Source organism: Mesocricetus auratus, unplaced genomic scaffold, assembly GCF_017639785.1.
Source record: "Mesocricetus auratus isolate SY011 unplaced genomic scaffold, BCM_Maur_2.0 Super-Scaffold_100018, whole genome shotgun sequence".
Classification (NCBI taxonomy): domain Eukaryota; kingdom Metazoa; phylum Chordata; class Mammalia; order Rodentia; family Cricetidae; genus Mesocricetus; species Mesocricetus auratus.
Window position 1 is genome coordinate 41,182,805 of NW_024429199.1, and position 21,667 is coordinate 41,204,471.

A 21,667-nucleotide genomic window follows, 5' to 3' on the forward strand; every position below is an offset into this window, starting at 1 on the left:
CTTACTTACTACTTTCCCCTTTGCTGGCCTCACACTGCTCCTTGGCTATAAATCCCAACTTCTTATTGTGTTTGGAGTCCATCCCAGTTCACTGCTATGAGAAACTTCCCTGAATGAGTCTCTGTTGTTGTCCTTATCAAGTGGCATTGATGCTATTTTTTTCTTTAACAATAAGAAGTTAATCCCACAGAAATGCTGCCAACTACTAGGAGGACCCAGATGCCTTAGTAGAAAGAGCCTGGGCTTTGCCATCAGAACTCAACACACACCTTGAAGCCCGTCAAGCCACTTAATTTGAGCTGTAGCTTCTTGTGGGTAAATTTAGGTAACAGTGACAGCTTTCCAGGATCTGTGAGGGTTAAAGTAAGTCATACTAACTTCCTTTGTAAACTCAGAAGTCCTAAGCTTTTGGTATTGTTAAGAGCAACTTAATTTGATCACTACTCATCGACATTTAGTATGCCTATTTCAAGATAAAACAATTTGCTTGGAAAAAAATTCAAGTCAAACTTAGTTCTTGAGATTTTGGATATCTGAAGGCATAATTGAGTTCTGTGTTATAGGAACAACACAAATGAGTCAGTGTGAGTTGAAGTATGAGATTCAAGACCAGAATGTCTTCCTGCACCTTACTGACAAACCAGTTATAACCCAGAAAAGCAAGATGAACAGAACTACCCTTTTTGTCCTTTCATTGGCCACTTCCTCTTTTAATAGTAAAGGCACAGATTTGTAGAATTTACATACCTTGTGGTGTGCAATAAGGAAAATTTTTGCCTTACTTGATAAACCAACATACTCAGACTCCTCAGACTTTTAACCTATTTCTCTTTCCCTCCCCCTCCACACACAGAATTTAGTGGTCCATAACAGGTTCCCCTGGTTGAGCTCTTTTGCACAATTCTTGTTTAATGAGCTGATTAACTCACTGTTACTGAGAATTAATGAATCAAATCACAGTGGTAATCGCCATATTGCAAATCACTCTGTTGTATTAGGTTGTGATGGAGGCATATATTTTTACATTATGCAGAGAGGACTCCTTTGGATGATGAAGTCATGGGAGCACATTGTCACTTAGCTCTCCTTGAAGCTTCAAGGATGCTTTGGATGTAAGAAAACCCTTTAGGATTCCCTAAACAAAAAGCAAGAAGCGATTGTATTTGTACCGTTATTAGTTCATCATCATGGAGAGTACATTTGCAATCAGGTAGGGCCATATCCTTCTCATGATCCAAACACATATACATGCTGATATCTGACCTGGTTCCTGCTTTACCATGACTTGCTGCAGGATGGAGAAGTGGAAATTGTCCCCTGTGAGGGGATTTTAGTTTTGACAATGTATTGCATTTCAAGGTAGCTTTCTGCGAGGATATTTAATAAAATCAATTTCCACATTGAAGATAGTTGTTGAAATCCTAGTCTTGAGTTTTCAGTTCTGTCAGGGATGATAAAATAACAACACAGCTTCTCAATAACACTGCCATTAAAAGACGGGAAAGACGATTCTGCTATATAATCAGCCAATGCTATGTTGCCATGTGCTAATATCGAAATTTTAACTTTATAGCTTTCTAAACATTTAGTTAAAAGCAGAATTATTTATTAACTCATAAAATTTGCCATTTGCAACCCAGTCTCACAGTTTAAACATTTCAGAAAGTCATTCAAAGTGATTTATTGCTATCATATTGGGAAAACTGCTGATTGAATTAAATTTTTTGGTTAATGTGTGTTGAGTTACATATAAGAAGCTTATTAAATTCAGAATATTTGAAACAGTTTCTATGCTTATAATTTATTCTAACATATGAACAAGATAACATGAGGAAAAAACCATGCAAAAGGCTGGGTTCTAAGCTGGTTAATGGGAAATACCATTGCTGACCAGGGTTTCCTGATTGAAGAATAACTAGCTAAAACTTTGCTTCTCACTTCTGCTAAACATTATACAATTTCTAGATAGAAATTATCTCTAAGAATATGTCTGTCCTGTAATCTATTGACTTACATAGTGTGAATATGTGCCAAAATTTCCCTGGCTTTATCCCAACATGAACCATTTTTATAAACATGTCACTGAAACCCCTTTCAGAGAGCAGAGTACACGCTGTGAGTATAGGCTCCAGAGCCACATACCTGGATCAAAATATAATGACACCATTTATTAGCTGTGTGACTTGGGATGCATTATGGAATTTCTCTATGTCCACGTTTTATTTTTCTTCACTTACAAAGAATTTTTGGTAGATAACATGAGCCAATGTAGATTTATTGCTTGGCTATTCCCAGTATCAAATACCCAATCAGTACAGATTGGTTATAACAAAAGGAATAAGAGCCTAGTAGGTGGCTGAGATACACCTACCTATGGTACTATTTCTAATCATCACAATGGCCTCATAATATTGGAAGCACTTCTGGCTATGCATCAGCACCATAGAGCTTTCAAAGGTAACTGATGTGGGCCTCTGTTTTCACCTCTGATGGGTAAGGGTGCGTGGATAGCATCACCCCCATCCTTAACAACAGCAAGGCCGACTATGAGTCAGTGACTTTCCCACAGATGAGTGACAGATAGGCGCAAATCAAACCCTGAAATCTCGACAGAAGGGTGAATCCAGAGAGTCTCAGCTACAGTCTACTCGCCTCTATCAAAAGCGTCAGGAACCATAATCTAGAGGGAGTAATTAGATAACAACATGGATGCCCTGCCAGGGACTGGGTGTGGGCTAAGGTGAGGGTGGAGACTTCTGAAGCAGAAGGCCTGGGAGGGGACACAGCTGCATGAACCGCCAGGTTATGGTGACGTGAAGAAAAAGATCCCCTCCTAGTTCTGGAGGAAGGGAGAGGGGGTAGAGTGGGATCATGCTGAAGTATCTTGAATGTTCTCCAGAATAAAGGCTTCTTGGGGGAAATTTTGCCAGAGCCTTATACTACCTGAGGAAGGCAGTGCCTTTCACTTCAGTTATCTCTATAGCCTTCCAATCTTGAGAGAGAGAGAGAGAGAGAGAGAGAGAGAGAGAGAGAGAGAGAGAGAGAGAGAGAAGTGGGTAAGATCAAGGTGCCAGGAAACTGGGCCACTAAAACATGGAGATTTATTTAGATGATAGAACACCTTTGTTTTCCCTCATCATGGGACTGAAATACAATAAAAAATAAATCTCAAATCTAAACAAGACTTGAACAGTTCCAACAACAGCTGATGGTCCAACACAGGCGGGGAAATCGCGATACCCCAGCCCTAGATGAAGAGCTCCAAGCAATTAACAGCTGCTGACAGGGGGAGGTTTGTTTCCCCAGGGATGAGTCAGCTGACTGGTCATCCACTACCAAGTGGCCAGCCCTGGAAACATGGACACCCGGGTCCCAGGGAATGGACTCAGTGGGGTGAATTTGTGAGTGTGCTATTGAAGAGAAAGATGAGGATTTGAAAGGGAGGGAGGGGTGGACATGGGAAGAGTAGGAGGAAAGAAAGGGGGGAGGGAGATAATGTAGCTGTAGTTTAACTTTTTGAAAACTTAAATTTCAGATCTATAGTGTACGGTATCTCTAGGAGTATCTAAGATGAGACGTTGAAACCAGGGAAAACACACACACACACACACACACACACACACACACACACACACACTGATCTGAAACCTCTACACATGCGTTCACACTGCAAATATTTAACATGTGGCAGCTACACCAAAAAAAAACTGACATAAAGCTCACATAAAACCCTTAGGTGTCCTTACCTCAGATTCTAGTCCTTCACAGCAATGCTTAATTTTCAGCAGGTTACATTAAACACAATCTGAAGAGGCAAGTCAATGATTGAAAGGAAGCTTAAGTACGACAAGGACTTTAGGGACATCTGCTCTGCCCTGTGATACACTCCAGAGAAACCAACCCACTGCCTTCCTGTCCTTAACCTAGCACCAAGACAGGCAACATTCAAGGAATGGGGTAGCAATCAGGCCTTCTGCACCATGGCTGGAAGAACTCAAAAGATTATCTTCTAGAAGAGCCACCTGGGTGTCTGGGGATTGAAATACATCCTGCTGACATGGCCTTTAAATCTACAGTTAGAAGAGGCAGGCAACCTCCATGAGTTTGAGACACACCTATCTATGTAGTGAGTTCCAGGTCAGTCAGGGCTATATAGTGCCGTCGTTTTCAACCTGTGGGTCATGATCCCTAGGGGGGTTGGATTATATATCTTGCATATCAGATATTTACATTAAAATTCATAAAAATAGCAAAACTACAGTTATGAAGTAGCAAAAAAATGGTTTTATAGTTGGGGTCAGCACAACATGAGGAACTGTATTAAAGAGTCACAGCATTAGGAAAGTTGAGAACCACTGACGTAGGAGCCTCTGTGGAAAAGAAAAAAATAAAATAAAAATAAAAATTTAAGCAGATGGAATCTATCTTACAAGACCCAAGAACTCCCCAGAACCAGCCACCTTATAGTCTCATCTCTCAAAAGAAAGAAGGGGGGGCTGTTCTGAGTAAGTACCCTTTGTGTGACATGATCACCACCAAAATGCTAATGCTAGGAGAGCTAACTGTTCTCTGTGGAGTCCATATTCACACTTGGATACATGTTCTACTCCCAGCAGCTCTTCAGGGTCTTTACATCTGATCACCTCCATTTCTCCCGAGCCACTACTCTTACAGCCAATCCTAAATCTCTAATAAAATCTCCAGCTTTGCTTCATACTCCCTGCTCTGAAACTCCTTTCTGCATCTAAACCACTACTCCTTGTTTGGCCTGAATCAAGGTCCCTAAAAATACTAAAAGAACCCCTCAAGATGTTGTGGGTGAATGGATCTGGGTCTTTGTCCCCTCAATGCCCACATTAACTCATAGGAAAACACTCCATTGAATATGTACCATACAAAACTTGTAACACGTTTGTTGTAGAATATTAAAGATGTGTTATATTTGTTTATGCTGTGGAATATTTGTTTAATGATGAAAAGATGTGTTGCATTCTTTTCTGTTGCATTTGTTTAACTCTGTGAAGCTGTTTACTTTGCCTGCCCTGAAATACCTGATTGGCCTAATAAAGAGCTGAATGTCCAATAGCTAGCAAGAGAAGGGGTAGGCGGGGCTGACGTGCAGAGAGAATAAGTAGGAGAAGAGTAGAAAAGGGAGGAAGAGGAAAGGGGGAGGAGAGGAGGACACCAGGGCCCGGCCACTCCACTCCACCATGAACCATGGTGTAAGAAGTAAAAAAAAAAAAAAGATAAATAGAACAGAGGAAGATAAAAACCCCAGAGGCAAAAAGTGGATGGGATAATTTAAGTTAACAAAAGCTGGCTATAATCCAAGCCAATGTCAGGCATTCATAAGAAAGACTAAGTCTCTGTGTATTTACTTGGGAGCTGCCCTCCCAAAAGTAAAGAGTGCAAAAACCATCTACATGTGTTCACTGAACAAAGAAGTGAAGACGTGAACTTCTTTCCTTGTCTCTGTGTGGGGGGAGGGCTAGAACTTTCTTGCATCTTCCCCCCCCCCCCCCACCCTCCCAACCCCTTGCCCACACTCTACCCTTTGTCCTTCTGATATGCTGTGGTGCTCTGTGGATATTCCTCATGTGTGATGTATAATACACCCAGGTGATTGACCAGTCTCCTCTTCATATGATGCAGGCTAGTATCACCATTTCTGTCAACATCTGTCTGCTGTATGGTTATTCTCTTGGTTACAGGGTTGTGATTTGGTAAATCCCACAAGAAGACCTAGCAGTCTACATTATAATGATTGATTGGAAACCTTTTGTTTCTTTTTTTTTTTTTTTGAGACAGGGTTTCTCTGCGTAACTTTGTAGATCAGGCTGGCCTCAGTCTCACAGAGACTTGCCTGTCTCTGCCTCCTGAGTGGTGGGACAAAAGGTGTGTACGGTTAAGAGTGCTGACTGTTCTTCCAGAGGACCCTGGCTGATTGGAATCATTTTAAGGGTCAGGATAAAACAGAGAATCTTGCGCAAATAATGGGCTCTGGTGAGGGAGTGCTTCTGGTAGACTGGAGGGCGCATCTGCTAGAGTGGAACGCACTTTCATTCCAGAAGGTACGAGGTAGGGGTTAGCCTCTCACCAAAACGCTGCCACACTTTCAGGACCCAGACCCATCTTCCAGCAGACGTAGAACTGGTTCTCTGTCCCAGGGTTAGCTTTGGCAGTCACAGTGATTCCTATTGGTGTCACGAGCCCTCATTTCCTCCAGCTGCAGGCAATTTCTGTATTGTCCCCAAAACACTAGACTTCTGTGTCCTGTCTACATGGCATTTGGAATTGTGGGTTGAAAGCCCCAGACCTGCTTAGGCATTTTCACCTCGCTGGCATTAGTGGATGCACTATGACCCCCAAATCTATCACACTTAGCTTGAGATTCATTTCTGTCCATGTCCTGCATATGTTTTCTTTTTCATTTCACAATCTATGACATTTCAGCTTTACCACTTCATTATCAGGGTCATTAGGGTCAGAACATGGGCTCTGGCAACCCTAGTAACCTAGGCTTGGACGCTCAATCCTAATTAGCCAATTAAAGACATGACTAAGAGCAAAAAAAAATAAGAAAGAAAAAAGAAAGAAAGGAAGGAAGGAAGAAAGGAAGAAAGAAAGAAAGAAAAAAGAAAGAAAGAAAGAAAAAAGAAAGAAAGAAAGAAGAGCTTTATTCAAAGTGGTCAGATCATGGTGGAGAACAGAGGCCCCTGCATCCCCCCAGGCCCTGTTGGGGGGGGTTCATTTTAAAGAGAGGCAAAAGTGAGCACAGTCTAGCAGTCCTAATGTGGTGTGTAGCAGCCATTATTGGCCCACCATTGTCCCTGCGCCAGTCTCTCAACAAGATAATCTGGCAAGCTGTTAGAATAGTGAGAAGACTCTTTCCCAGAGTCAAGCTCTCTTTCTATCTGGCACTAGGCTCCTGCTTTCTCTTTTTCTCAGCAAGAGATTCTCAGCAAAATCTGAGGGAAGCATTGCTCTACTAGTCTGCTAGCCAGAGGGGCATGGATGTCTCACCCAGATATCTTCATTACTGTCACATGGTTACAGCCTGGCCTGTGAAGGACTGTCTTGAAGAGTTACCTAGCATTTATTACTTTGTTTTCAAAGAAAACTTTTGTGTTGCAACTGATTTCCAAAGAAACCCAGCCCAGTGTGAACCCCGAATACTTTGTTCTCACCAATCCAAAGCTCCATGGCGGAAAAGGCGGTATGAGGCAAACCCATGGCTAGCAATCAGCAAATAAGAAGACAGGCAATTGGCAAGTCCACCCACACCAGCATGGAGGCGGAAAACAGCAGCCAACAGAATCCTTCAAGGACACTTTGGGGCAGTCTGGGAAGCTCAGCATAGCTGTCATTAACTGGGAGGCTGCAAGAGCCGAGGGTGGTTCAGGGACTCAGCAATCAGCAACTGGGTGGCTCGGTTCCCACAAAAACATCATGCTGATCATACATCCTGAAATGAAGGACCATGAGTGGCTGGGAGTGGCAAGAGCCCTTAACCAAGCAGCTCACAATACCCGAATCAGTGCGAGGGGCAGCAGGTCAGAGGCAATCTCGCACAGACCTTCCTTAGAAAGGAAGAAATAACATTAGTATTTTGCTGGCTTCTCTGTGAAGACATGACTTATGTACTGTGGTTTAAAAAAGAAAAGAAGGGGATAATTTAGAATTTCATGTCCCTTTTGCAGCTATGCAAGTTATAAATTATAGTGTTACAAAATGCAGCCGCTTTAGTTCCCAGTGGGTCCTGTTCTTTGTGTGTGTATTTATCCAATTGTCTGATTCGCTTAAGTTTCTAACTACAGGGTCTTGTTCCGGGTTTTCTAAATGAATAGTTCTAAAAAAGTCAAAGCAACAATCAATTTTTTAAAACCCAGATTTGCTGTGCTCGGAGTCATATGAGGATAGTTACATGATTATCCAAAACTGCTCCGACCTGGAGACAAAAGGCCCTGGCAACGCCCTCTAGCAACCACAATTGTGATTTTTCTTTGCTTTGAGTGGTTCTCCATCCTTCACTGGGGTCGGGGCTCAGCCTGATATTGATCTCCTGGGCCTTGTTCAAAGTGAGATGACAGGTCTGTTTGGGATGATAAGTAGATAAGGATTATAAATTCACCTTGAGAATAAATAAAAATAGCTCTCTGGCATTTTTTTTACAAGAAAGAGAAGTTAGACTACTTCATGGTAAGCAATCTTCTCCCCTTCTCAGCTATTACATTAGTCTGCAAGCCTCAGAAACAGCCTTTTTATTGGATTTTAATAAATTTTAAGCCACTAAAAGACCTGTAGATCCTTTCTTAAGCATCTCACCCAATCTGTACCAAGAATCTTTACATCAGATTTCTCTCGTATTACATGTTTTATTGTCTGTGTGAGTGAAGCACACATGTAGAGATTAGAGGAGGCCACTGTCTTCTTCCACCCCCTGGGTCCTGGGAGTTTAACAAGGGTCATCATGCTTGGTGGGGTGGCTATTACCTTTACCTCACCACTCCATCTCACCACCTCCAAACTGAAGACTAATTTCTCTTCTTCTTTTTCTTCTTCTTCAAAAAAAGAGGTCATACAACCCCATTCCAACCCCATTCTTGCAAAATAATGTCCTTCGCTTCATCCAGATCCCAGTTATGGCCTACTTTTCACTTGTAAAATAAAAACTGCTAAATACATTTGATTTAACCTTACAGACTATGATGCAGCATGAAAAATGCCTCCGAATCTGGGCTGCAGTTAAGACAAATTATTAACAAACGGGGGATAATTTTATCACCTCTTTGCTGCTCAGTCATCACACTGTGTTTGTTTGCCTGTGTCGGGGTCAATCTGGACTGTCAGCCTTATGAGGTTTAAAATCACCATGGAAACGAGCCTCTGTGTGGGATGGTGTAGATAGGTGAAACAAAGTAGGAAACCGTGCCATCAACCTGGGCAGCGCCATTCCATGGGCTGGGTTCAGAGCTCAATAAACAAGGTAAAAGCGACCTGAGCACACACAGCCGTCATCCTCTGCTCTCTGAGGATGGAATGAACCCAGCTGCCTCAAAGTCCAGCTGCCATCACCCCACCTCCATCCCCAGTGACCGGCCCTACCCTCCGACTATGAGCTACAATAAATCTTCCCTGCCCTAAATTGATTCTGTCAAGTATTTTGCTGTGGCAACATCACAAGTTGTACCTCTCTCCAGCTTCTATGTGCTCATATTTATTGAATGTCTCTCATGTTACTGATACTTGCCAGGGTCTTGAGACATCCCCTTGCCTCTCGCAGCTAATGTAGCAGTGAACAGAGAGAAGTGGACACAGAGAGAGAAGCAAGCATGGAAGGGGTTACTTTCTGATATATGCTTTAATCATGGGAGAACAGAATATTCCAGAAATACAAAGAAAGGATATCACAGCGCATCAATCAAAGGCAGCCTCTCAAGTCTTACGTGTTATGGGAACTAGAATTGGCTCACCTGTTGTCACGTGCCAGAACTCAACAACAAAAATAATTGTCCTCCTAACTTGTGATTTTTTTAAAACCCTATTAAAAATAAACAGAAGGTTAGGTTTACAGGGAGACCTCTCCGCTATATCTTTACAGGTCTTGTGAGTGTGTAGTTATTTTAAAGTAAGTTTTTAAAGAATGTCTCCAGAAAGTTAATATTGAAGGAGTGTGACTTTCCCTATGGGGGTGTGACTTTCATGTACTTGTGTCCCTCAGTCACATAATAAGTAAGGGCCCTGATCAAGGTGCTTAGAAGTCGTTTTAATGCTCACTGTCTCTATATTCCTTCCAGTGAATTTTCTCCAGATCCAATGGGGTTATATCCACATGGGTTCACACCCCACTTCTGGTACCAATGGATGTCCCAGTTCCTTTTCCGTTGCTGTAATAAAACACTGACCAGGAACAGCTGAAAGAGGAAAGGTTTGGTTCTTACCTTGCAGATTACAGTGAATATTTAAAGGCAGCCAAGGCAAAAATTTGAAGCCCAGACTGTAGAAGAATGCTACTTACTGTCATGTCTCCCCTGACTTGCTCAAATAGTTTTCTTGTACAACCCAGGACAACCTGCTCAGGAGCAGCATGGCACACAATGGTCTGGACCCTCCTCTGTCAACCAACAATCAAGAAGATAATCCACAGACACCCCCACAGGCCAATGTGATGAAGGTAATTCCTCAATTAAGATTCTCTCTATGTTGAATAGGGTTGTTTTGGCTATCCTGGGTCTTTTGTTTTTCCATATAAAGTTTATTATTGTTCTTTCAAGATCTGTGAAGAATTGTGCTGGGATTTTAATGGGGATTGCATTGAATCTGTAGATTGCTTTTGGCAAGATTGCCATTTTTACTACCATGATCCTACCTATCCAAGAGTATGGGAGATCTTTCCATTTTCTTGTGTCTTCTTTAATTGCTTTCTTTAAAGACTCAAAGTTCTTGAGATACAGGTCTTTCACTTGTTTGGTTAGTGTTACCCCAAGGTATTTTATTTTGTTTGTGGCAATTGTAAAGGATGATGTTTCTCTGATTTCTTGCTCGGCCCTTTTATCCTGTGTATATAATAGGGCTACTGATTTTCTTGAGTTGATCTTGTATCCTGTCACTTTGCTGGAATATTTATCAGCTGTAGGAGTTCCCTGGTAGAGTTTTTTTGGGTCACTTATGTAAACTATCATATCATCTGCAAATAGTGAAAGTTTGACCTCTTCCTTCCCAATTTGTATTCCCTTGATCTCCTTTGGTTGTCTTATTGCTCTGGCTAGAACTTCAAGTACAATATTGAAGAGGTATGGAGAGAGTGGGCAGCCTTGTCTTGTTCCTGATTTTAGAGGAATTGCTTTGAGTTTCTCTCCATTTAGTTTGATGTTGACTGTTGGTTTGCTGTATATAGCTCTTAATATGTTTAGGTATGTTCCTGTAATCCCTGATCTCTCCAAGACCTTTATCATGAAGGGGTGTTCCCACTGCCAGAAAGTCTGGGAAACAGAACCTTCAACCAATGACTGATGGAAGCAGAGGCAGACACCCACAACTAAACACTGATCTGGACTCAAGGAACCCAGTGACAGAGAGGGAGGACTGATGAGCATAGAGGTCAAGTCTTGAACCCCAGACTGATGGCTGGAAATCCAGCATGGGACTGATTCAGACAACCTGAATGTGGGTGTCAGGGAGGAGGCCTAGACAATCTATGCGGCCTTGGGTAGTAAATCAGTATTTATCCCTGGCATACAAATAGAATTTGGGAGCCCATCCTACAAAGAGAGATGCACTCTCAGCCTGGATTCTTGAGGGGAGGGCATAGGCCCTGCCCTGGATGAAATGACAGGCTATGGACAACCCCCATGGAGGGCTTTACCCTCCCTGGGGAAAGGAATGGGAATTGGGGGAAGGGAAGGGAGAAGGAGCTGGGATTGACATATGAAGCAACCTTGTTTCTAATTTAAATTTAAAAATAAATAAGACCAAAAAAAAAGATTCTCTCCTCCTAGGTATGTCTAGGTTTGTACTATGTTGACAAAAGCTATGACAACATTCTTAGTCACTTTAACATGGGCCCTTCCTATTAATTTTGTGCATGGTGTCAAAATTATATAATTGAGGTCTGCTGTCTTCAAATGAGCTTCTTATATTTTAAGAAATGATGGTCTGATTGGGAGGTTTCCACAGAAGGAGGTTTGGGTTGAGAACTGCATAAAGGAAGAACTCAGAAAAGTTGAGTTTGAAATTAGCTATGCAAAGGCATATTGTATGTTTTTATTGATCTAATTATTTCCCCTATTCTCCATCTCTCCTCTCCTCTCCCCTTCCACCCTCCTCCCTGCCCCCATGCTCCCAATTTACTTGGGCTATCTTGTCTTTTTCCCCTTTCTAGGTGAATCCATGAATGTCTTTCTTAGTGTCCTCTTTGTTACCTAGGTTCCCTGGGGTTGTGGCTTGCAGGCTGACTGTCCTTTGCTTTATGTCTAATATCCACGTATGCGTGAGTACATATTATATTTGTTTTCTGGGTCTGGGTTACCTCACTCAGGATGTTTTTTCTAGTTCTGTCCATTTGCCTACAAATTTCAAGATATCATTTTTTTCACTGCTGAGTAGTACTCCACTGTGTAAATGTACCACATTTTCCTTATCTATTCTTCGATTGAGGGGCATCTAGGTTGTTTTCAGGTTCTGGCTATTACAAATAATGCTGCTATGAACATAGTTGATCAAATGTCCTTGTGGTGTGAGTGTCTACTACTGTAGACAGGAATATAAAAACAACTTTCTATGAGCCAAAAAATTTGTGGGAATTTGTTACGGCATCACACAAAACTGATATATTAACTTATATATTGCATTTGAAAAGATATTTTTGTATTTTTTAATTAAATGTGAATATTTCATGAGTGTGTGTGTGTGTGTGTGTGTGCACGCGCGCACGAGTGTGTGCAGGTACTCTAGTAGGCCAAAAGCACCAAATCCTCAGGGGGTAGAGTTATAGGCAATTGTGAGCTGCCTAGAATGGATGCTGGGAATTTAACTCTGATCATTGGAAGTGCGTACCCTAACCACCGTGCTACTTCTCCAGCTCCAACATGTCTAGTGTTTAAGGACACATACTGGAAAAGACCATTAAGACATATACAGAAATAGGACAGACAGAAAAGAGGATTTTTGGATGGTAAACTGTACAGTCTCCCATATTTATAAACAGGAAGAGAAAAATTGTCCTAAATGGAGCAGTGACTGCCCTGTAAGCAATAGCACAGGAGTGCAGTTGGAAAAACTCAAATAGGACCAGTTCTCTAACATGGAAATTGTAGGTCTATTTCCCAGGAAATTTGCATAGTTCTTATGAAATACAGAGTTTTTGCAAAGTGTGAGTGCAAACATTCCATCCATCTCATGTGTACCCCAAGGGCAGGGTACCCTACCTAAGATCTGGGTGTCACAAGTGGAAAATCACCTGATAACCATCTGATTTGTCATTGTTACTAACATGCATTAAGGAGAAAATGTTGCTATCAACATTGAGAAACATGGTGAATAAAATAACTCACTGCTCCTTAATTCTTCCTTGAGAATTAGAGTACACAAAATGTGCTGTGATGGCTTTAGGTCTTAGCTTGAAGGGAGAATGAGGTTGATCACGCATCTTACAGATTTATTCTTGTCACAGTTTGACTTACGATAGAATTTGTAAATCTTTGACAAATTAATCTCTGCTTCAAAAACTGAGGTATTAGGCTGAGTCAATGGACTAAGTGCATTTTCACTTTTAGTGATTCAGGTTTATGTTTTCTTCATGCAAAACAGAATTAAATGATGCCATATATAGTCCTTCAATGAAATATTCTAAGAAAATCTGAGTGAGTAGAACACTCTTGATGAAGTCAGGCTGTCTCACTGAGGTGAAGGGAGATGAACACCAGGTTTGTCCACATGTTTAAGAGCCAAGTCTTCTTTCAGGAACTGTGCCAGTTAGGAGGCAGGAGATTCTCAGGCATTCACAGCTGCAAAGCAACCCAGTCCAGTCAGAAACAATGCTGTCTGTGGCTGACTGGACCCTGCAAGGATTTCAAGTTATTTTTTTCCTTTTGCTTCTTTTCCACCACCTCACCTCTTGTCTTTCTTTCTCAAAAAAAGAAAAGAAACAAAAATAGAAAGAAAAACCTTGTTATCACAAATGAGGCAAGCCCATAGCATCCTCCAAAAGAGACAGGGTATACTGAGCCAATTCAAAGGTGGGTGAACAGCAGCTGTGGTCCTGCCAGAGCGAGAGTTCAGCGGCGGCCCCAGAACTGCCAAGCATCGGCAGACTTTCATTTACGCTTCCCCATCAACAGTGAAAAAGTGTAGGCTTAGGAAAAAAAGTATTTGCTGCGATTTTAGCAACTAAGCCTGTGTGGCAACATGGACACCAGAGAAGAAAAGGAAAAGATCTACAGAAATGACACTTTTCAGTGTTTAATTTTTTTTAAACAGACAGATGTGAAACAGATTGATCTTTTATTACTTCTGAATTGAACAGCTACCTACCTCTTTTTAAGGCTTCAACTATATTGTGGGCTTTAATAAAAATGCTTTTAGGAGGTACCACGGTAACTTAGGCAATGACCCCAGACAGGCTGTTCCATGGGTTGGACCATGGACCATAAAACTCTGCAGCCTTACCAATCTGGCATCAGGAAGGACTCAGACACAGTGTGTTTACTTTATTTGCTAAACACTATTAGAAAAATAGGGATGTTCTAATGAAATATTAAGTATGTTTTAATGAAATATTACGTATGAAGACAAGGAAAATAAAAATGTGTCTGTGTGTCTGTGTGGGCCTGTCTGTCTCTGTGTCTGTCATGTGTGTATGTCTGTCTGTCAACCTATGTCTGTGTGTTTCTGTCTATGTGTGTGCATGTCTATATGTGTGTCTCTGTGTGTAGCATTCATTGGAAGTATTTTCTAAAGTGTGAAAAGAAAGTTTAGGGTTTAATCAGATATGAAATAATTTATAATTCTATGGACAATGTTCACATTTAAAGAAAGATTTAGTAGCCTAAAATTATACTGTCTTCTTGGTGATAAGAATTTATTTCAAGGTCTGGAAAAGTGTTTATAATAAAGTTAGAAGGGACAGAACTTATTAAACAGAGGCTATTAAAGTCACATGAATCCAATTTATAGGAGCAGTCGGTGTCATATGATATCACGTGATTTCAATGCATTGAAAACAACAGGTTTTATGTAACATCATTGGAGTCCAGCTTAATTACATGCCATGTTCTACATGACTTCAAGTACTGACTTGACTGCTGTAGCAAATAAATGGAGAAGAGACAAATGGACGTGAAATGATGGGAATTGGTGGTCTGGTCTCTCAGATGGAGAGATTGCAGCTCCCTGGAACCCGGCATGTTTATCATGTAGAGTTGCGCATGTCAGGTAAGGCTATTGCTCACAGCTGAGCAGAACGTGGGGCTACACGGATGAGCAAGGAGGCTGTGTTATTCTATACAGCTGATCCAGGAGGCAGGTTTAGCTCATCTCACTAGGACCAGTCTCAGTAGGAGAGCAGTCTTCAGGTTGTAAACATTTAGGGAGGAAGCTATGATGGACATTATCTGCACACACTGTCAACTTTCATTCTCAGACCCAAGGAAGGCTTTGCCATCCCTCTGAGCCTTTGCCAGGGCAGGTTTTGACATTGTCACAGGTTTGAGGCATTGGACTCCTTGACATGGTTGTGCCCATAACTTTACTCACTCCCTGCAAGTACATGTACAAGTGTGCCTAGTCAAAAGACAGGAATAATGTGGATGTTAGTTATCTTGAATTTCATAATTGTATATTATCTTTACGCACTTTTCTGTTTTGTTTGATCTACAGATTTATATTACGTGCATGTCTTTGCCTACTCGCCCTCACTGTTGATGGCAAGTCCATTGTCATGTTGTCACAGCATCCATCACTGATATTAGAACTGGATTCTTCAGGTTACCAATGCAGAATGAAGACCGGCATCTCTCCAGGAGACATTCAGGCCTCCAGTGCTAAACTAGGACCTCTGAGACAGCCAGTCTCGTGGACTGGACAACTCCCAGATTCTCAGCTACTCTATTGTGAGACGGGCATTGTTGCACTCCCTAGACCATATCCTGTAAGCCAAGTTAATATATTAGCAAATCCCATCTAGAGAGATGCTACTTTAGGGAACCATATCTGGTTTGAGATGGTAACACAAGAATGTGGCTAGAATTGTGAGGTTTTCTGTGAGCACTAAGAGGAACCTGGCAAAGCGTCTAAGAAGAAATGTTTCTGTAAGTAGTGTTGCTAAAAGAGACTGTCTTGCAAGTAAAGTTTGTGGAAAGAAGTTTTGCTGTCATTTTTTCTGATGCTCTATAGCTTTACTCTGGCTTCTAGAATTCTGTGAGTTACAAAGGGCAGGACATCATGACTTGTTGAATGCTGATTGCTTCACCTTTCTCTGACCATTACTGGAAATAAATTAAGATAAAACTGCACAAAAAGGGTTATATCTCTGTTGTATTAGCTTCCATTTGCCCATCCATAAAGGAAGGCGGTATCAGCCCTTTTTAAAACACACTTCACGAGAGATTATGAGACTCACCCATGCCATGGTCAGTCTCTGTCATTAAGTATAAATGATCTCGTGATGGGAAAAGTCCAGGCTCTATTACATTAGTCTTAATTTGAGTGTTTATTTTTAGACAGCTAATTTGCTTTCACATTCCCTACCTTAGAAGCACAGCCAACTGCTGGTGTCTCGGTTTGCCCTGTCCAGGGGTCATTGGACACTCTCCTGTTGGAGCCACAAAGCAATGAAGACAGCTAGATTAAAAAAGAAATCTCTCCATATATTTGTGATTAACTGGCGAGTATAATAAGGAGTCACGAGGAAGTAGAAATAAACAGAAAAGGTTAACAAGGTAGGACATAGGGGTGATTATTTGCACTGCGGGAAGAAGACAGACAGCACACAAGTCTGCCATCATGTATTAGCCCGTTTGATCAATAAGTAATGGGGCAAAGGATCTCTGCCTTAAGATTTACACATTTCACACTCTTCTGGCTCTGACCTTTGTACTTGGGCTCAAATCCACGCTAAAGAGCAAACCTATCAATTATGGAAAAGAAGAGGAGGTTCAAAGTAGTTATGTTAGGAATGAGTAGCCGCTACATTTCCCGAGGAGGCAGATCTTCCTAATGATGTCTATTTCCAGCTTTAAGAGGAGCATACGCACATATAATTGTATGAACACATAATTGTACGTATTAAATTAAATATATATATATATATTCCTACAGAATTCCTGACAACTTTCTTACTTCACTGATCACCAGGAAGATTTTCTTAAAGGAAGCTCTTTTGTCTAAAGGTTCGGAGAGTCGAATACTGGGGTGAAAGAAGCATTGATGTAGAACATGGTTAATGTCAGAAGATAAAAGTTAGGAGGATTATGCCTTTGAGGGAAAATACTGGGCAAACGACAGACAGTCTGAATGGAAATATGTTGTCTCATTGTCAAAGATGCCAATCAGGAAAGTGTCATTAACTCCAGCAAGGTCTGGGGAGGCAATTGAGTACACCTGTGGAATCTGAGTGATGCGCAGAGTGATTTTTATTTTCTTAGAAAATAAAGGAAAGAAACTGAAGGTAGGAGAGATGGCTGAGAGAGTAATGGCACTTCCTGCCAAGGCTGATGACCTGAGTTTAACCCTCATAACCCACAGAGTAAGACATAACTGATGCTCACAGTTGTCCTCTGACTATGGCACTAACTCTGGCAGCTGCACAAGCTCTCATACTCACAAACACAATAAATCAATGTTTTTTTCTTTTTTTTAAAGGAAACTGAATTTTATCCATATTTGCTAACAGGGAATCCAAGACACTAAGGGAAGAATGATAAAAAAAAACAGAGCCATCAGGCTATACATTATTCCAGAAAAATACAAGGTCTCAAATTATCCAACCACTCACCTAATAGAGTCTAGAACTTCTACTTATTAGGAGGGTGTATATGTAAAGACTGTGATTCTACTAAACAATCTCCCTCTATTTATAACAACACTGCTTCCTCCCCCCAGCATTTAATTGGCCAAATGTCTTTTTACACATAGGATATCTTTTTATCCCTTGCCATTAAAAAAATAAAAAAAGTTATGATCATTCTATATAGCTGAGGCTGGTCCCAACCTCTCAATCCTGCTTCAGCTTCCTTCTGGTTTTAAGGTGCGTACCACCACTGAATCTACATAAACCCTCAGAGGGCCATTTTCTTTCAAACCACCTCATTACCTATCTTCTAAAAGAAAATCTAATGTATGTAGTGAAAAGGTGGTGAATGGTATGGCTCTGTCAGGGTGGTTGTACACAGACATACCTAGACCACTAGAAAAATTTGCCATGGCAGGTGTACCACAAATAGAACCAAGGCGCTGTATCTAGGTAACCTTGTAATGTTTCTCTCTCTCTCTCTCTCTCTCTCTCTCTCTCTCTCTCTCTGTGTCTTCCCAATGGCCATAAATGACTCTGATAATGATCTGATAATGAAATAATAAATTACTTCAACCTAAAATTTCTCCTTTAATAAATGTAGACTTGCAGGTTATCCTTTTTCTGAGGAATACCTGCTTGTGGTTCTTTACATACCCAGGCTTTCTTACTATGTCATTAGCATGGATAAATTAATCAGATTTCAAGCTCCTTAAGGGCAGGGTTTATATCCTTTCTTTATTCTTGAAAGTATCTTGTACTCCTTCTGGCTGCTTAATAAAAATCCACCACTCTGAATTCAGTCCAGTGCAATTTCAATTTCTGCTCTCATTAAGTGTCCCCTATAAATCAATTTAAGCAGTTCTAGTAATAGCAGTTGCCCCAAGGTTTCTTCTCTGTCTCTTTATTCTAAGACAGTTCTTCACAGTCCCCAACAGTAGGGGAGCAGAGTTTATGGAGCTGGAAAATATTTGTTTCGTTTTACTACAAGGTGGCTGAATGAAATGATGGAGAAGTCACTCTATCCAGTTTACCTCAGAACTTCTAAGACAGCCATCTGAAGGCAGCGTCTGTGTCATGGGTCATAAGCTTCTGTTCACTTAGGAGACCTGAGTCTAGAACTGTAAAGCACCTTGCAAATGGTGCTGATCCTACCCAGAATTCCTGTATCTTAAGCCTCATCTGCTGCTTGGAAACCCAGGCCCAGGGGAAAGCGATTGTCTTGTTACACAAAACTGACCTTTGGATTCTAGACCTAGAAGTCTTTTCTAAAGTCCCAGCTCATCTTGCAGGTTTTTCAAGTCCTCCCTCGGCCCCATTGTATGCCTGTCAAGAGCACTTGTCTTCCTTCCTCCAGCAGCTATGACAAACATGAACTGTCATTTGCAGATTAAGCTTTTAAATTGTTATGTCTTAGCTAAGCGCCCTGCTGAGCTATGGATGTAAATTGCGTTGAGACACACTGTCCACACATCTCTGTGAGCTTGGATCACATAAGTCAGAATACAGAATACAGGTTCAGTAACACACACCCGAGCCACTCTGTTCCTATGAGTAAAGATGGAATTATTTAAGCTCCGGTAGGATCTACTGGAAACTACTGATACAATGATGCCGTTCAATGGCCAATATGTGATGTCAGGGTTTGCACAGACCCCGAGCAGAGCTTTTGGGAGCTGCCCTGCAGATCACATCTGGGTCCGCTTGCCTGTTCCATCTCCCTCCTTTCTCTTCTTCCCTTACCTTGGAATGCATTGACCTTGTCCCTCTTGCTGCAATCCTCACTGCATTCCCAAGTAGCTCTTGTGTCTTCTAATGTCAAGCTACAGAAAGTATCCATGATTATCTACATGATAGTGTCTCCCTGAGAGGCACTTGACACTCAGCGCATCAACATGTGGGTTGATGTTACCGTTACTGTGTGTCAACTTGATTAGGTTAAGTAAGAGATGCCCAGACGTCTGGTAGTGTCATTGCCCAGACGTCTGATAGAGTGCATTTTATAACTGTGTGTGCAGATTGCACATGCCTTTAATCACAGCACTGGGGAGTGGGGGCAGATGGGTCTCTGTGAGTTCGAGGCCAGCCTGGTCTACAAAAGTGGGTACCAGGACAGCCTGGGGCTGTTACACAGAAAAAAGCCTGTCTTAAGAAAAAAACAAGCAAAGAAAAAAATTGAAATGATCCCTAGGTTAATGTTGAGTGAGTGAGCTTCAGGGAATTTGGTTCACAGTCACTTGGCTTCATTTTCCTTGGCCTGTATGGGGAGATAGAACATCACGGTGAACAAAAACCTGTGGAAGAAAATTGCTCACCTCATGGTGGCCAGAATGGAGAGAGACAGAAAGAGTGTGAGAGAGAAGCATTACAAGTTACCCTCTTCAAGGGACCCTTTGACCTACTTTCTCCAAGTAGGCTTACCTCATAAATTTAATCACTTCCAAATAATCTGCCAAACTATTAGATTGATTGATAAAATCAGGTCCTTTGTCTCACTGAGGTCCAAACTTCCAATGTAGAAGTTTTGAAGGGACACCTGAGAATCGCTCCATAACACTAAGCTATAAGGTCTGTCATTTCTGTTATGCCCACAGACGTCAGAACTCCACTGGACTCCAGGACCCTGCAGTTCTCAGGTCTTTAGCCTTAACTGGGAGTTATACCATCAGCTCTCCTGGCTTCCAGATCATTGGACATAGACTGAATCTCACTGTTAACAGATACACCTTAGTTCTTGGGCCTGCAGAAAACATGTGGGAACTCTTGGCCACCATAGTCATTGGAGCCTGTTTCCACAACAGATCTTTTTATGGGTTCTCGACACATCCTGTCAGTGTGTTTTTGTCTTTGTCCTTCCTTCCTGAGCAGACTCTTCTGGAATTTTGGCACTCTTCAACATAAACTGACGTCTTACAGAATAAGTTGCATATCTCTTCAGAGATGGCCTCATATGTCCTCCATGACATCTTAGCTCCTCAAGGCATGGGACCTCCCCAAGAGGTGCTCTGTAATTCACTTTCTTTTAAGGAAACAGGAAGCTATGGCTGAGATCCATTTTTGGTCCACATAGTTATTGCAGCCCTTTCCCAGTGAAACATCCTTCACTTCTCCTACATTCCCATGTGTATAGCACATCTCTGGCTGGAAATGCTTCCGTTTCCATTACACTGAGTGCTACACGTCTGAGCATCTCCCATTCTGCTGTAAGCTCATGCCCTCCCCCCTTTAACTCTGTATGCAGGCCCAGAATCTTGGGCTACAGCACGGTAAGATATACCAGGTTTATCTGCCACCGCCAGAGAAGCTCAGGGATACTCATTTCATAGCTGGTGCCAGGGGGATAACTTGTTTATAAATATTGATGGGGCCTGATGCTCTATGTTCCTGAGTCCTTAAAAAAGAAAGTGCATAACTACCCTCTAGGATTTTTTTTTTATTTTGTAGTGATTTCATGAAATTAATGCAACAAATTCCCTTTAGTAGTACTTATACAGACACTGTAAAGAATAAAGAAAAATGTCCAAAAAGACCTCAAGAAGCATGCAGCGAGAGAAGAAACTTAAGGAATTATAATTCAGTGTTTCCTCTATCATAAGGTATGACACATGCCGGCTTCCTACCCTCCTGTCCTTTACACAAGAGGGTTCACAGCGCTGTCTCCAGTCTTGAGTCCTGTCCCAGTGTGGGGCAGGTGCAGTGGGGGTGCCTGCTGCCTGTGCCCTTGGGAGACTGAGGCAGGGAAATCCCACGAGGTTTTGTCCTTCTTCATAGTGAGTTTCAGACCAATTTAGATGGTAGTGAGTGAAGCCTGCCCTCAGAAGAAAGAAGGGAGGGAGGGAGAGAGACAGGAAGTAGGGAGAGAGAGAGAGGGGAGCAGGAGAGGGAAAGAGGTGAAGAGAGGGAGAATACAAATCCTATTAGTCTTTGGGATCAGTCATGTTACATGCAATGTTTTTCTTCTCTATGATGTCATATTCCAACACATTTGAAAGGTATGTGTATGTAATCTCAGCTAATTGGCAGTTATCTCCCAGAATCTAGAAGTGGCTGTATGTATGTCTTTTCTGAGTACTAGTACCTGACATTGCGTAAGTTCTCTAGCTGTTTGTTTGTACCAGTTCCTCTGTCCACCACACTGGAATATAACTTTGTCAATGTGAA

The 21,667-nt window shown here is 41.7% G+C and overlaps 1 long non-coding RNA gene across 3 annotated transcripts in view; it reads left to right on the forward strand.

Annotated features, from left to right (window-relative positions):
* Positions 1 to 16,010, forward strand: part of LOC106023287 — a 330,297-nt gene extending 314,287 nt beyond the window's left edge. For 2 of the 3 annotated variants that reach the window (XR_005869548.1, XR_001197819.3), the window contains exons 2-4: positions 10,067 to 10,174; positions 11,926 to 11,989; positions 15,376 to 16,010. This is a non-coding gene — a long non-coding RNA (uncharacterized LOC106023287). Of the gene's footprint in view, positions 1 to 9,777; positions 9,929 to 10,066; positions 10,175 to 11,925; positions 11,990 to 15,375 lie in introns of those variants that run through there. The other variant, XR_005869547.1, reaches the window with a different exon arrangement.
* Positions 16,011 to 21,667: the final 5,657 nt, after the last annotated feature.